General features: G+C 36.1%; 1 long non-coding RNA gene across 1 annotated transcript in view; it reads right to left on the reverse strand.

Annotated features, from left to right (window-relative positions):
* Positions 1 to 3,179: 3,179 nt before the first annotated feature.
* Positions 3,180 to 14,872, reverse strand: part of LOC140344446 (uncharacterized) — a 41,957-nt gene continuing 30,264 nt past the window's right edge. Inside the window, exon 3 of the long non-coding RNA XR_011923561.1 lies at positions 3,180 to 3,269. This is a non-coding gene — a long non-coding RNA (uncharacterized lncRNA). The remainder of the gene's footprint in view (positions 3,270 to 14,872) is intronic.

Raw genomic sequence — 14,872 nt, forward strand, 5'->3', positions numbered from 1 at the left:
TCCTTGGAGATGCCTTTAACCCCCAAGTGAGGAAGGTGGTACTTAGCTGTCAAGAGCCTTTGTTATGTGCTGAGATGGAATTATGAAATGTTTTCTTTTTTTCTTTCTTTGTGGGAAAAGTAAATTTATGCCAAGAGAATGTAAATCCGCTAGGTGTGCCCAGGTAATTTAAAATGCTCATGCTGACAGATTGTCTGCTCCAGTGGTTTTAATTAATTGGTTCCTGTGCCCCTTCCAGATTAGTTTATGGAGCTCCCCACCATAGAAGTGTTTCAAATTATATTAAGTGTTCTCCCAAGTAACATTTAATGCAGCAGAAAACTACCATATTCATTTTCAAATAGACAAAAATAAAGAAGGTTAAAAGAGGAGAGGTGATGATCACCTAGCAATTTTTGGGGGCAAAATGGGCATGCTATTGTACTTGAAAAAAAAAAAAGAATATATGAATATAAAGCAGTTTACCCTAATGTGTGAGATAAGTGTGACTTAACCACCCAACCCTGGCAACTTGGAAGCAACTAAAGAGCAAAGAAAATAAGATTCTATTGTTGTCATTGCCTTGCTGGCGTGGAAGGTTTGGATCAGAGAGGGACCGACACCAAAGAAGCAAATAAATGTTCTATCAGTAGATCCTACTGCTGAAAAACTGACAGCAACAGGATGGTGCGCCTGATCTGGGCCTAAATGGTTTCTAATCCTTCATTAGAAAACATGGAAGTTGCCATTATGAACATTATGTTGACTAGCTGATAAACAATGCTTTTAGAGCTGCAGACAATGAATAAATTTAAGTAACTACAAGATTTCTGTAAATTTAGAGAAATCTCACAATCCCCCTTTGTGCACATCTCTGCAAGGTAAATGACCATTTGGCCATAGTTTCTCACAGTAACAGCGGCACCTTGACATTTTTCCCCTACTGACAATTAATGCCAGTGCATTTTTCTCTCATACTGACTATAGAACAGTATTTTTTTCTCTGATTGGCATTGTATTGCATTTATTCTATGCAAATTGTGCTTTATATTTCATACACCTCATTAAGTGTGTCCCTTTAAACATAGCACCATGGTGCATTGCACTCACTTTTTCCAACACCTCTCTGTCTCTCCTAAAACAATTGTGAATGTAAGAGGGGTGAGCCCACAGTAATCCCCTTGCATTATATATGCATTGTCCTATATTTATGACAATGCATACTGTTCATTAATAATACCAATGTGGTTGGAAACTAGACTGGTGACACCAATATAATGGGGCAAACACTGACCTCCACTGTAAAGGCCAAATTCTCTTTTACCACTTACTATGAGGAAACTTTTCCAATGATACCAATGTAAGGGAGCACCTTTCAAACATTCATTTTGGGGGGAACTTTTCTACTGAGCTGTTTTAATCATAACATTTGATCTAAGACTGGGGCCCAGGTACTACCAGCACAGAAGAGCAGTAGCAAAAACATTGCTTGGAGCTTACCTAGATTTACTTAAAATGCATTCCTTCTAATTTTATTCCTGAAGTGCTATCTAACATAGTTACTTCCATACAATTAATATAATATTTAATAAAATATAATAATTAATATTGTAAAATATATTTAATAAAAGGAAACATCTAGCCTCTAACCCTCCCGCTATCCAGTCTCCTGCACCAGCACCAGCTGCAGCCTGCCCAGAGCCTCTAGTTCTAGTTACTGTTTGGTCTTCAGTGCTGTCTGATTTACAGCCACCAAATCTACAATTATCTTCTGCTGTAATCTTTTAAGTGCCACGATGCTTCCCATTGACAGATTAAAGCTTCATACACACATGAGATGATTGACAAATGCCTAAGACAAATGATCTTTACTATGACCCTGTAACAATATTATCTTGTACAACTTTTTTGAGAATATCTTATGTTTTTTCCACAAACCTTTCTTTCTACGCTGTCCATATTGAGTACAAATATTAGTTTAAAGCCAATGAGAAGTTGATGATAAATAATTAATTTTTTGTTAGTATTAATTATTTTCATATTTGCCTGAAACCTGCATTTTACCATTTTATTTTTTGGTTCTGCCCATAATAAATAAGGTCTACAAAATCACTTTTTTATACATTTCCTTTAATAGAAAATCTTGCATACATGATGTTTTCAGAGCTTGCACTATAGCTGTACATCCAATCACTATCAGATGTGTATGGCTAGTTTTAGATTTACTAAAGCTGATTAGAAGCACTTAATTTGTATGTAAATTTGCTAAAGTAAAGTAGACATCAGTATGATAATCATAGCTGACTATTTATGGAAGTAGATCTTATGGCACACTGCAACACTTGAGCGTGGATTTTAAAATTAAATACGTTGGTTCCTATAATACTTTAATTAAATATAGGGTTAGATCATTTTGCCTTTGAATTAAGGTAATCTTTGTAGTTCATAAATATATTATTATAATCACTGAAATAAAATACATCACAGACTATATTTTCTTATGATTAACCTATATTACATTTCTCCTTACACAACAATTAACATTATTCATATTAATCATTTTTGAAGTAATGTGTGATGACCCAGATATGTTGTATTTTGCCAGCTGTATAAAGCAGCTTAAGACTGATGCCACCAGAAACAACTGTATAAATTATTAAATACATATTTTTCTTTTCTTCAATTACAGGTTAAAATAATTAAAAATATATGAAATGGAGCACTAATAATGTATCACTGTGCTTTAATTTACATCATTAATATGGCGTAGATATGCTTCAATTTGTTATACATTAAAAGCCCATGTGCATTTGCCTAGTTTTAATAGACAGTGTATATTGATGTCATGCTACATTGGCAATTCTTTTAAAAATATATGCTAAAACACATGTTCTTGTTGGGAACCAGTATTGACAAATGGGTGTAAATGTGCACACATATATGTATGGCTTAAAATTCGGACATCAACAGAGCATGCCTTTCAATAAAAAAAAAATTGCAGATGAATTTGAGACTTATATACATTAGTTATGAGTTAAAAACCAAATAACATATTTATACAGGTTGAGACCAAGGAGGTACTAACATGCAACAAAAAGGCAGGTTATCAATATGGCAGGTTGTGTAAATCTTGGAAAAAGATGGATACAAATTCTCTGTTTAACAGATCTGCATGTAAATGTGTATTTTTAATTATTCATTTAGTTGTCTGGAGAGTGGCTTTAGGTGAAGTCATTTATTTCATGAAAGCCCATTTCTTGGCTGGGCAGTGGCACTGGTCATTATCCAACCTGGAAGAAAATGGGGATAAAGCAAGAAGAGGGTAAAACTGCTTGGTAATTTCTACACAATGAAAGGAAAGTGGGGCATATTAAAACAATAAAAAATTGCACAATTACAGATTAGAGTTGGGCTTTAAGAGATATTGGGCCTGATTTATTAAGCTCTCTTAGGCTGTAGAGGAAACACTATCGGTGATGCTGGGTGATCCAGCAAACCTGTAATGGATCTGGTCCAGAATGGAATAAATTTGCTAACAAATAGCACATTACTTTTAAGAAATCTATTCCAGGTTATCTGGATCGCACAGTTTTACTTACGAAAGAATATCCTCTCCAGGCTTGGAGAGCTTTAATAAATCAGGCCCATTGCATGTGCATTGGGCCACACTAAAGCGCCGTATGATAATGTAATACATATGTTGACAAATATTGGATATAGAAGGCCTTCTCACTGTTTTAACTTTTTTCTTGATCAAGCAAGAATACTGACTTGTGTGAAAGAACTTATGCATGATTTATTAATTTTATTAGTGAGAATTGTGCACCCTTACTGGCCATTTTCGTTGAATTCACACCTTGTGTTGCTGTGTAATAGAGAGAGCTAACACACAGTTTTTTTTAATGTAATTTAGGTTTTGAGTAAAAAGGTGAATACACCATTGTGCTTGGATTAATGGTTAGGAGTCAGATCAGGATCATTTATTAAGAAAAAAAAATGCAAATATCGGTTGGCTCGTTTAAACTTAACTACAAATGGACAGCTTGGATTTTTAGTCATTACACCTTGATTATATCATACATACAAAAACATAATGTATTTAATGCATTAAAAAAAAATACAAAACACAGTATACATAATTTCTCTCAACCTTATCTCATTTTTGACGTAATACACAGAAGCTGCTTCCTAAGCAAAATAAAGACTGGAACAGATTCTTGCTGCAATAATAACACTCAATTATAAATCAATCATAATACAAGGTCTTTTTCAATAATCAACAAAGTTATATTTATTCTATGTGCAGTGATAATAAATAAATTATAAAGTAGTGTCTTTAAATTATATGGTTTCCAATTTTCAGTTGACTTATTGCCTATTGTGATAGTGAACTGGGGACACAATTATTGTACACTTAGCTTATTGACCATGGCGAATCTGGGGTGAAACTCCCAGCCAAAGCCAGTGCTATTTATCCTGATACGATTCAATGTGATGTGGTACTACTATCCTACTATACATACCATCACCCCAATGTGTTGCAACAATTAATATTTGACTTTAAATTTAAATACAGTAGGCCAAGAATCCATTTTATGTTTGAGTATTTTATTGTTTATACTCGTTAAATGATGTGCTACATAGGTGGTTTGGCAATTATACTGTGACCAAGAATTATTTGACATGGTTCATAACAGATCTTGTTTTTTTAATATCTACAGTACTTATACTTGGAATGTGGTTTGCAAAGTCACTTTTGTTATTAGAAGTGCCTGTTTATTTAATTATAAAACTCCGGCTCAAACAGACAGGAGCATGATAGAGAAATCATCAGTGTTGCAAATCTCTAATTTAGATTGCATAATGCAGAAATCACATTAGCATGGGAATACCAACATTTTTGTTTGATGGCAGGGAGTACTAATCTGTTTTGCTGATAATTGTGTACTTGGTGACCTTATTCTGGAATCCCATGCAAGTATCAGCACCTAGGTGCGAATTGCAACAGCAAATGAGAAGTGTAAAAGGAGCCACTTTATCTCTGTTCAATGCTACTCTGAGCAGCTGGAAAATAAACAGATTATGCAAAACTCCTGTCTTGTCATTCCCATGAGTCCAGTACAAACAAACTGTAGTCAGATTCATGATGAGCATTTGTAAAAAAAAAAACTGTCTTGTCTGCTTGTCTGCTGTGTATGCCATCCATTAGTGCCCCATGTATTTTGTAAGTGAAAACTTTATTTTGACTATGTGATGACAAGACTGGCAGGTTTCTCTAAAAGTGAAAATTAGAATTTAGGTTGGATTACATAAGAATTTTTCTGATCTGAGAAACGAAAACTAAGATTTTCAACTAATATGGATTTAATATTATAATTTAGATTTTTTTTATTTGTGCACATATAGAATATTAAAATCTGGTGTAATGGTCAGGTGCCCGCAATCTTTTGCCCAAATAGTGTGGTATGTTGTAATACAACAATTAAAAATTTGAAACAATTCGAAGAATGCCTACCTGCAGTATAATATTGTGAATATCAATCACATCAGTGGAAACTTTACTGTATTCATCTGCTAAAACAGGGGTAGGCAAACTTTTTAGGAGGTCAAGAAGGCGCACTAGGCCAGAAGAAACAAGGTGTCCAAAGAAAGGTTTTTTATATAAAAATATATTACGATCAATGGGAAACAAGATGTTGCATATTCTTAGAGACAGATACAATATCAGGTTCTAATGATGAGGAGTTCAGCAACAGAATGTTAATGTTAGGTGATTGTCAGTGAGCTGAGAGCGCAGCTTGTTTTTACAAAACCACATCTTGGAGAACAGCTGCTCGCACGAATAAGTGCTGCCAAACTTTGCGATCACATGCTTGGCAAGAGCTAACAGCAGTGGAAACTGAGCATGTGCCAGCTGACGGTAGAAGTCAATGAAAGTCTCTGTACAAGTGCTCCTGCTTGGCATCGAAATGCCCCTTGAGATTCGAATGCTTGAAAGTGCTGTTGGTGTCGTCACACACTAAAAACAGGGCTTTTTTTGTCACGTTGGACGAAGAATAATTCGTTAGTCCATTCGGGAGACTGGTAGCTGCCCATTGTTTCTGCTGTTTAGGCATAGTAATAGGGTAACTGTGCGGGAACGCTTGATAATGCGACAATTCAATTAGGGAGAATCCAAAAATAAACAACTAAGGGGACGTTGGGCTGGACTGGAACACTGGCAAGGCTGTATCTGGCCTAAAAGCCGGAGTTTACCTACCTCTGTGCTAAAACATCCAACATGGTATTCCCCATTCCCCATTAGAGTTGCAAACACCAATATTACCTGCTTTGGGCAATGGATCCTTCTACTAGCCCGTACGCCACTATTTTCCTGTATTGAAGTTAGGGCTGGCAAGAGAAACCACACCACCAAAGACTTTGCCGGGCACCTTAGTTAAAGACAACAGAACCTTGTTGCTTTCTAGAACATTAATAATTGACTAGTTCAGGTTCCTTTGTGAAGCCACAATGTCTCTATATTAATTGACAAAAAAGTAAAAATGAACAAATGTAAAATTGTTATTGTCAACGGCCATATTGTTTTCTTGATGGGCTGTAAAGAAAGTGCATCCTGTAGTTTTTATAAAGTGTTAAAACACCCCCAAAAAAGCCTTAAAATATGTGTAAATGCCCCAAACACCATCAATGACATGAATTGCCCTTTATTGGGCATTTTAGACATTTTTGGGCAATTCTGGGAGTTGGGAGGTATTCTGTTCTTACTCTTCTCTGTCACAAACCTTGGTTTAAGATGTCTTTATAGACAAATAAAACTCAAAAAATGCATTAGGTCAGTGTGGACTTAGCCTTAATCTCATCAGTAACCTCAAGACTGCCTCTTGTCCCTTGGGATTACTTGTGTCCATATACATATGTCTTATGACTGGTATATAAACAGTACCACTTTGTGTCTGGGCATGAGGACTTTAGGATCACCTTTTCTCAGTTATTAACATTGGAGTAATTTGTAAAAACTTGCTTAAAAGAGAAATATTGATTTTGTTCAGCAACCTGTCAACAGTGTTATCCTCACCGTTCTAAACTGCCTCTCCTTCTCCACATCACTGGAGCCTGAATTCTGTAGGCACCATTACTTCTTTGAAATCTAATACAGGTTTCCCTGTGTTGAATTGACAAAATATGTGACTGGCATCTAATGCCTTTAAATTCTAATAAAATATTTGGAACTTGTCAATTACAATTACAATTCACCAAAAATTCTGGAGGATAATTGATTGCCACCACGGAAAACCTGCCATGGACATGGACATTTCTTTTTAAATGTCAGATTTACACAGCATAATTTAAAATCAATGTGCCACAAAAAGATTGGGTTTTATTAAACGAGTTGGTTATTGGTAGACAACTAGTGTTTTATGTGCCAGTTTGCAAACCTTTTTTATATGTGGGCAGATGGCTTTAAAGGCCAGATAGTATTTTCTATATCAGCTAGACAGGATTTTGTTATTACTATTATTATTATTATTATTAATAATAATATTAATAATAATAATAATAATAATAATAATAATAAACAGGCTTTATATAGCGCCAATATATTACACAGAGTTGTACATTAAATAGGGATTTTTTTACTATTATTATTACTAAACTTTATATAAAAAAGCGCCAACATATTACACAGTGCTGTACAAGAAATAGGAACTGCAGATGACAAACCTACAAAACAGACAAACTTACAAGTACAAAGGGTGATACAGGAGGAGGAGAGGTCCCTGCCCAATATATAGAAAACACATCACTAACTATATTTTATTTATGTTTTGTGTGACACCTTTTCCCTTAGTTGGGTTGTTCCCCCAGGTTTGGCCACAAACTTAGATGACCAAGCCCTAGGTGTGGTATATCGGTTGCTTGCTTTTTAAAAAATCAAACAATATGTTTTTAAACCAATTTGCTACCCTTTAGAAAACCAACAATTATTTTTTGAAGGTTTTAAAATATAGCATTTAGGCTTTTGAGAAGTTTGTTAAATATTATGTGTAATTTAAAAATGATTTCTTTTTCTGCACACTTAAAAAAAAACAGAATAAAAGAAAATGGCAGAAAATGGTCGGCAAAAAGATCATTTGATGTTGAAACTCTTTTTGTGGATGAACCTGGAAAGAAAGAGAAGAAATGTTGCAGCCTCAAAATTAACCTCTCTCTGTAATATAAACCTTCAAAGGCTCTTATAGACGACCTTAACCAGCTTCTGTAGTAGCTAAAAGTTAAGTACTTCCAATCTCCCCACTTATGAGCATGACCTCTCCCTACTTTATAAGGGGAGACAAGCCTTCCCCTTCAATTTCCTCTCCAAGCTTGAAACCACAAAAACTGCTAAATCCGCTCCTTCTGTTCATTGTAAAATGTAAAAAAAGATTAGGTTGTATTGAAATATACATTTTCTTAAACACTACAGGATTCCAATTAACATCACCTAATGAAGATGTGTCAAAAACATTAAAAGTCAGTGTGTAGCAGACAGAAAGTAAATGTAAAGGCACTGCTTTTTAACCCCATGTTTACTTGGTATAAATTTAGCTGATCTGTAAAAATAACAAAAAATGAAGTGAGTAAACATTTAAAAATGAAAATTAGTCTACATTCAAACATAGAAGCGATATGCAAACTCTAGTCTATGAGTGATATACAAATATGTGAACTTTAATTGATACTGTGATATCATATGCTATTGCATTGGCAGTGTAGCTTTAAAGTCAGGCAAGTCAGGCAAAGACAACTTCCATATTTTTACAATACAAGTTACGTATTGTAAAAATATGGAAGTTGTCTTTGCCTGACTGTCATACCATTCCAATGGCTTCTGATACTGTCCAGCATAAATTTACATATCAAAGATTTTCGACCTTTCTAGGTAAAGAAGCAGAGGTATTTCTAGGCTAAGGAACCAAAAGGTGCAGTATAAGATAAGTAACTTGGTTCTAGTCCTATTTTTTGTGCATTATCTTTATAGCACTTTTACGTGAGATGGGGGTGGAGGGGGTGTACATTTTACCAAATGGACACCCTGAGCCATAATGAAGCCTATGTGTGAACTGGTTATTTGTCTAGATTGGGCTATTTAGACATTAATTGGGAATGATCAGCATGTCCCAGGTGATTTTCCATTGTCCTATTCGATTAATCAAAATTCTGAGATGCTAAATGGTTAGAAAGGTAAATCAATGCATACAACACTTTGATCTGTTATGGTACAGTCATGAAATGATGTTCATGTTCAGATAAGGATGTAATACTGAGTACTGTGAAATAAAGGTGGGGTGGTATGGCAATAACAATGATGGACTTGATCTGTCAACAAGACTATATGGTAGAGTAGAAGTGTAATAATGTTTGCTGCTTCTGCAAAAGCAATGTAATCGGATATAAGTGGCTGTCAATGATTTCCACTTGAACAGCATATCCACTCATACTCAATGCTGTTCGAGCATAGAAGACACCAATGTTAGTTCTCGTCTATTATCTGTGGGCTTTAGAAAACGTTTTGTCTTCTTCAGAACTGTCATCAATGCCTAGATGTCTCCAATGTGTCTTAGGAGATGTCTCACTCCTATACTTGCTTTACCGCAACCTAAGATAATCAAATAAAACATACTCCACTTGGAGCTACTTAACTTCCTTCAGAGAAAATTAATCAACAATGATCATTATCAGATGATCCAATGAAACAGCTAACCAGTGGTGATTTGTGAAGAACATCTCTTTCTTAATATAAGGAGACAGGGGCAGCAGTAGAGTTTTTTCTACCCTCTTTCTAAAGGAAGACCTCTAAGGCTACGTACACACGTGCAATGGTTCTCGTCCGATAATTGGCTCAGGGCCGATATCAGACGAGAATCTGGCATGTGTACAGCCCTCCTCGTCCATTGTCCAAACAACCACCGTGGTGGATCCACGGACGACGAACACTCCTAATAGAAGTAAAGTTGCGGGAAAGCGCAGCGGGGTGCCGCTCCGTCGTTCTCCCCCTCCCCTCTCCATAGATCAGAATGGTGCTGTATGTACAGTGCTCACTCATGGATTGTACAGTCGTTGGTTGTTGGAAAGGATCGTGAAAGACAATTATTGCATGTGTAAACATAGCCTTAGTGCGTCATACCTAAATTTAAATAGATGTTGGTTAAGATTCAGCAATGTATCTTAAGTTCCTATCTGAGCCACTTACAGTGGGTTGTTCTCCATGAACAAAGTTCAGACGTTGTAGTCCATATTTTTTGTGGCAAAGGGAAATGTGAATCAATTGCATGGTCAAGAGCTCATATATTGAGCCATTCAGCTCAAAACTTGATGGTTGATGGCAATTTCAAGTAGCGTTCACCTGCAACAGGCCTATAGAGAATGCATGGGGTGACAGTGATTGTACAGTACAGCTTACTGCTGCCTGTTGTCATATCTGTGAATGTTGTTTTTTTAGGAACCATCGATGCAGTGCCAGTGATCAGTGAAATGTATCATCATGTACCCAGTACAAACCTTTTTTTCATCACTGCCTTCTTAATGTTTTAGGATAAATGCTATTAAGTACACTGTCATCTGAAAAATCAGGTAATCAGATTCCCCTAATTAATTAAAAACCACTAAAAAAATGCAGTGTATGAGTCTTTATAACAAAAATGACAATTTTCTTCGGTGCCAAACTTTGTATTCAGAAGTGATGGTTTACAGCCTAAAAGTAGACCTGAATATTAAACTTTATGGTTGTATTTTACCATACAAGTAATTCAAAACACATTATTTTCTCCCTTGCTCCCATCCACCCATAAGGTCACAGCTACTCCCTGAGTTTGATTTACCACCACGTGACTGACAGCTCAAGAATGGATGGCTAAAGCCATCACCAATCATCACTGTAGGTTTTTTTGTTTTGACTCTCCAAATGTTCTTTGCTTTGATAGACATCATTATGCATTGTTGAGAGCACAGCACACAATATGCGCACGGCTTGATGACATGAAATTCATGGGGCTGTAGTGACAGCTGTTGATGAGTAGTATCTCTGCAGATCAGTCAGGTCAAACTCCTGTTAAAATTCTGATAACTCTCCTGCATGCATATAAAAAGAAAGGGGAAGAGAACAGGTTTTGCTCCTTGAAATGCATGCCATTTGTAAAAGAAAGCTAATCTTAAAGAGAAAGGTTAATTTATGTGTTGATAAAGTTCCCTCTGGTAAATGACAACAGGGAACCATCTTAACCTCCTGCTATCCCCATCATTTGTGTTGCATTGTCAATTCTCATGAACACCCATGGAGCAATGAAAGAATCAACAGATTGCTTCCATGAAGAATCAGAAGGTTGTTTATTGCAAAATAAACATAAAATTGTTGGTTTGCCCATGTGTAATACACTTTGTTAAATTCCTCTCCCAGAATAAAGAACAAATCTTAGCAAGAAAAAAAGAAAAAAAACTCCATGCTGAGTTATTTGACAGGTTACTTTTACTGCTGCTTGGTCAGGCTACATAAGTTTATTACAGTTTAAATCTGTCAAACACCTTTCCCCAGCTTTGTATGCAACAATAACAGCATGTGTTTTACCTTTATAACACTTGATACTGTAGTTTCACCTATAATTTTACTTTGAACATTTAGTGCTAAATTATTACAAAGGCATTTTTCACATTTTCAAATAAGCAAAGTCTCTTAAATGTTTTTTTTTACTTTTATGAGTATACAGATTGAGCTAGGAAACTTATTTTTTCCTTTTTTTATGGAAATAACTTGGGCAGAAGTAAATCAGTTGTTTTAACACCAATTTTAACTGAATCACAAAGTTAGAAAGGTGAAAATAGTATACAGACCCTCCTTGAGTTGCACATATGGTATGTTCCATAAAACTTCTAGGCTTACTTAACAAGAGAAAAAGCAAGGTGTTTAGTGCAGAAACTCCTGGCAACCAACTAGAAATCACGATGCATTATGTGTAGTGTCACATTTCTTAAAAAGTCGGGATAGCATGAGGAAGAGTTACAATTTCTGTTAACGTCTTAAACACGTGCAATAATTGTCGTTTGAAAGGATCTATCACAATCCTTTCCAACAACAAACAACTGCACGATGCATGAATGAGTGCTGAACAGACAGCACGGTTCTGCTCTATAAAGAGGGGAGTGGGGAGAACGACGGAGAGGCACCCCACTGCGCTCTCTCCCCTTCACTTGTAATATGATCGTTCGTCATCCATCGTCTGTGGATCCACCAGGACGGTCGTTCGGAAGATGAACACTGTACACGCGCAAGATTCTCATATGATATCGGCCCTGAGACGATTATCAAACGAGAACCATTGCATGTGTGTACGTAGCCTTATTACTATATCTCCATTTGGGAAAAGTAATCTAAGGTACAGAGCACAAAGTGGGGTACATTCACCTGTTTCTTAGATGTATTTAAGATATAGGAAGTTGTAAAAAATCACAGACAGCAAGAAACTTTTTTAAAAGAATGGGAAATGTCAGATTTTTATGTGGTCTGTATGATGGAGTAAATCTCTTAAATTAAGTTTTGGCAGCATATTGAGAGAGGTTCTGACCTTTCCTCATTCTATCCATTGCTAAAATCATGGTTTCTTCCAGATATGCAGCTGTGACTGGAGAACCAACTTTTATATAAAATGGCTAAATCCCAGAGCCAGTCCACCTATTTGTGTTTTATAAGAATCTCCCTACTTTACTCATTTCTTCATCTGGACTGTCCTGGACTGCTAGTCTTCCATGTTTAACCAATGATACCCTATATTTCATTATGATTTTGTTTTTCCTAGAAGGTAACATACTGCCTAGTATTTTGTAGAATAAATTATAGTAATAATGTGTAGGATAAATTATTGTGCTTTCCTAAAATGATGCCATATTGCTTTGGTGCACATTCCACCCAATCTATCATTATTACACAGTATTTATATAGCACCAACATAATATGGAGCTCTGTACAAAGTCCATAGTCATGTCACTGGCTGTCCCTCAAAGGAGCTCACAATCTAATGTCCCTACCTCAGTCATTTGTCATTAACATAGTCAAAGGTCAATTTTTTGGGGGAAGACAATTAACCACATTAACTGCATGTTTTTGGAATGTAGGAGGAAGTGGAGTACCCAGAGGAAACCCAAGTAAACATGAGAAGACCCTGCAAACTCCATGCAGATAGTGTCCTGGCCGAGATTCAAACCCGGGACTTGCACGGCAAAGGCAAGTTTGCTAACTACTAAGCCACTGTGCTGTCCATTTTGTTTCAAATGTCTGAACCCATCCAAATGACAACCATCAACAAGTCAAGTTAAAAAAGAAATGAAATTCTTTTAGTATAGCATTTTCCATTTTGTACTAGTTTTCTATTGGAAAAAGTCTTTATTTAATAATACAACCACAATAATTTATTTTTTGAGCCATATGTGTTCTTATGAAGTAACCAAACTTGTGGAATACAGTTTTAAAAATTTTCAAACTAAGAGCCTGATTTATTAAACCTCTCCAAGGCTGGAGAAGATGCTCTTGTATCAGTGAAGCTGGGTGATCCAGCAAACCTGGAATGGATTTCTTAAAAGTCATTTGCTATTTGTTAGCAAATGTTTTCAATCTGCAACCAGATCCATTCTATGTTTACTGGATCACCTAGATTCACTTATGAAAATGTATCTTCTCCAGCCTTGGAGAGCTTTAATAAATCAGGCCCTAAGAGCCCAATTTATAATGGAGAATGGATATCACTTCCAATTATACATACGGTTCAGAATGTGCCACTGCTGGTAGTACCCAGTGGGCTGCAAGCCATTAGCATAGTCACTTTGGGTCTGGTTCTCCCATGATAATCTATCTACACTAGTCTTAGAGAGCTTTAATAAATCAGGTCCTTTATGTGCTCCCAGGAATACATTCAATATTTTGATATAGTATAATACTAGGGTCCCAGGTTCAAATCTCAGCCAGGGCAATATTTCAATTGAGTTTGTTGTTCTTTCTGTATTTGTATGTGGTATCTTGCAGGCATTTCAGTTTTCTTGGCTTCCTTCACCAAAAAGAAATTGGTCTATGTATACGTGCAATAAATATAGTTGGAAAGGATCTTTCACGATTCTAACCACTAACAACTGCACGAGGAATGAATGAGTGCTGTACATACAGTACTGATCTGCTCTAGGTAGAAGGGACGGGGAGAACGATGGAGAACGTTTGTTGTCCATCAACCGTGGATCTGCCAGGACGGTCGTTCGGACGATGGATGACAAGCACTGTACACATGCCAGATTCTCTTCCGATATCGGCTTTGAGCCGATTATCGGAAGAGAACAATTGCATGTGTGTACCTAGCCTTAGGCTGTGTTAATGACATATAACTATGTTAGGGACATTCGATTATGAGCCCTTTTAAGAAACAGTTAGTGACATGACTATAGAGTTTGTAAAGGGCTATGTACCATATTGGTGCTATAAAAATACAAGTGAATAATAATAATATTGCAATGCCTAAAAAAAAAGGGGTGTCTTCTGAGCCTTTTGGTTCAGTCTCTGCAATCCTACCCAGAATTTAAAGAGTGCTCGATAGATGATGATTAATCTTCTGACCTATATCCTTCAGGATCTATGTTAACAAATGTTTTTAACAAGCAACCAGTAGACCTAATAAATGTATTTGTGTATGATAAGATCTGTGTTGTTATCTACAGGGATTTAGAAGTCATGTCACCAGGAAGTGTTGCAGATATTCTCATATAATCTAACCCCACCTTTGGGTGAGTGACACAAAAATTACTGCAAAGACAAGACAACACAGTTATATAAACTAGAAGATTGGAACACTTGCTGATATCAGTAGAAGCATTGGCGGTTATA

Source organism: Pyxicephalus adspersus, chromosome Z (genome assembly GCF_032062135.1).
Source record: "Pyxicephalus adspersus chromosome Z, UCB_Pads_2.0, whole genome shotgun sequence".
NCBI classification, from domain to species: domain Eukaryota; kingdom Metazoa; phylum Chordata; class Amphibia; order Anura; family Pyxicephalidae; genus Pyxicephalus; species Pyxicephalus adspersus.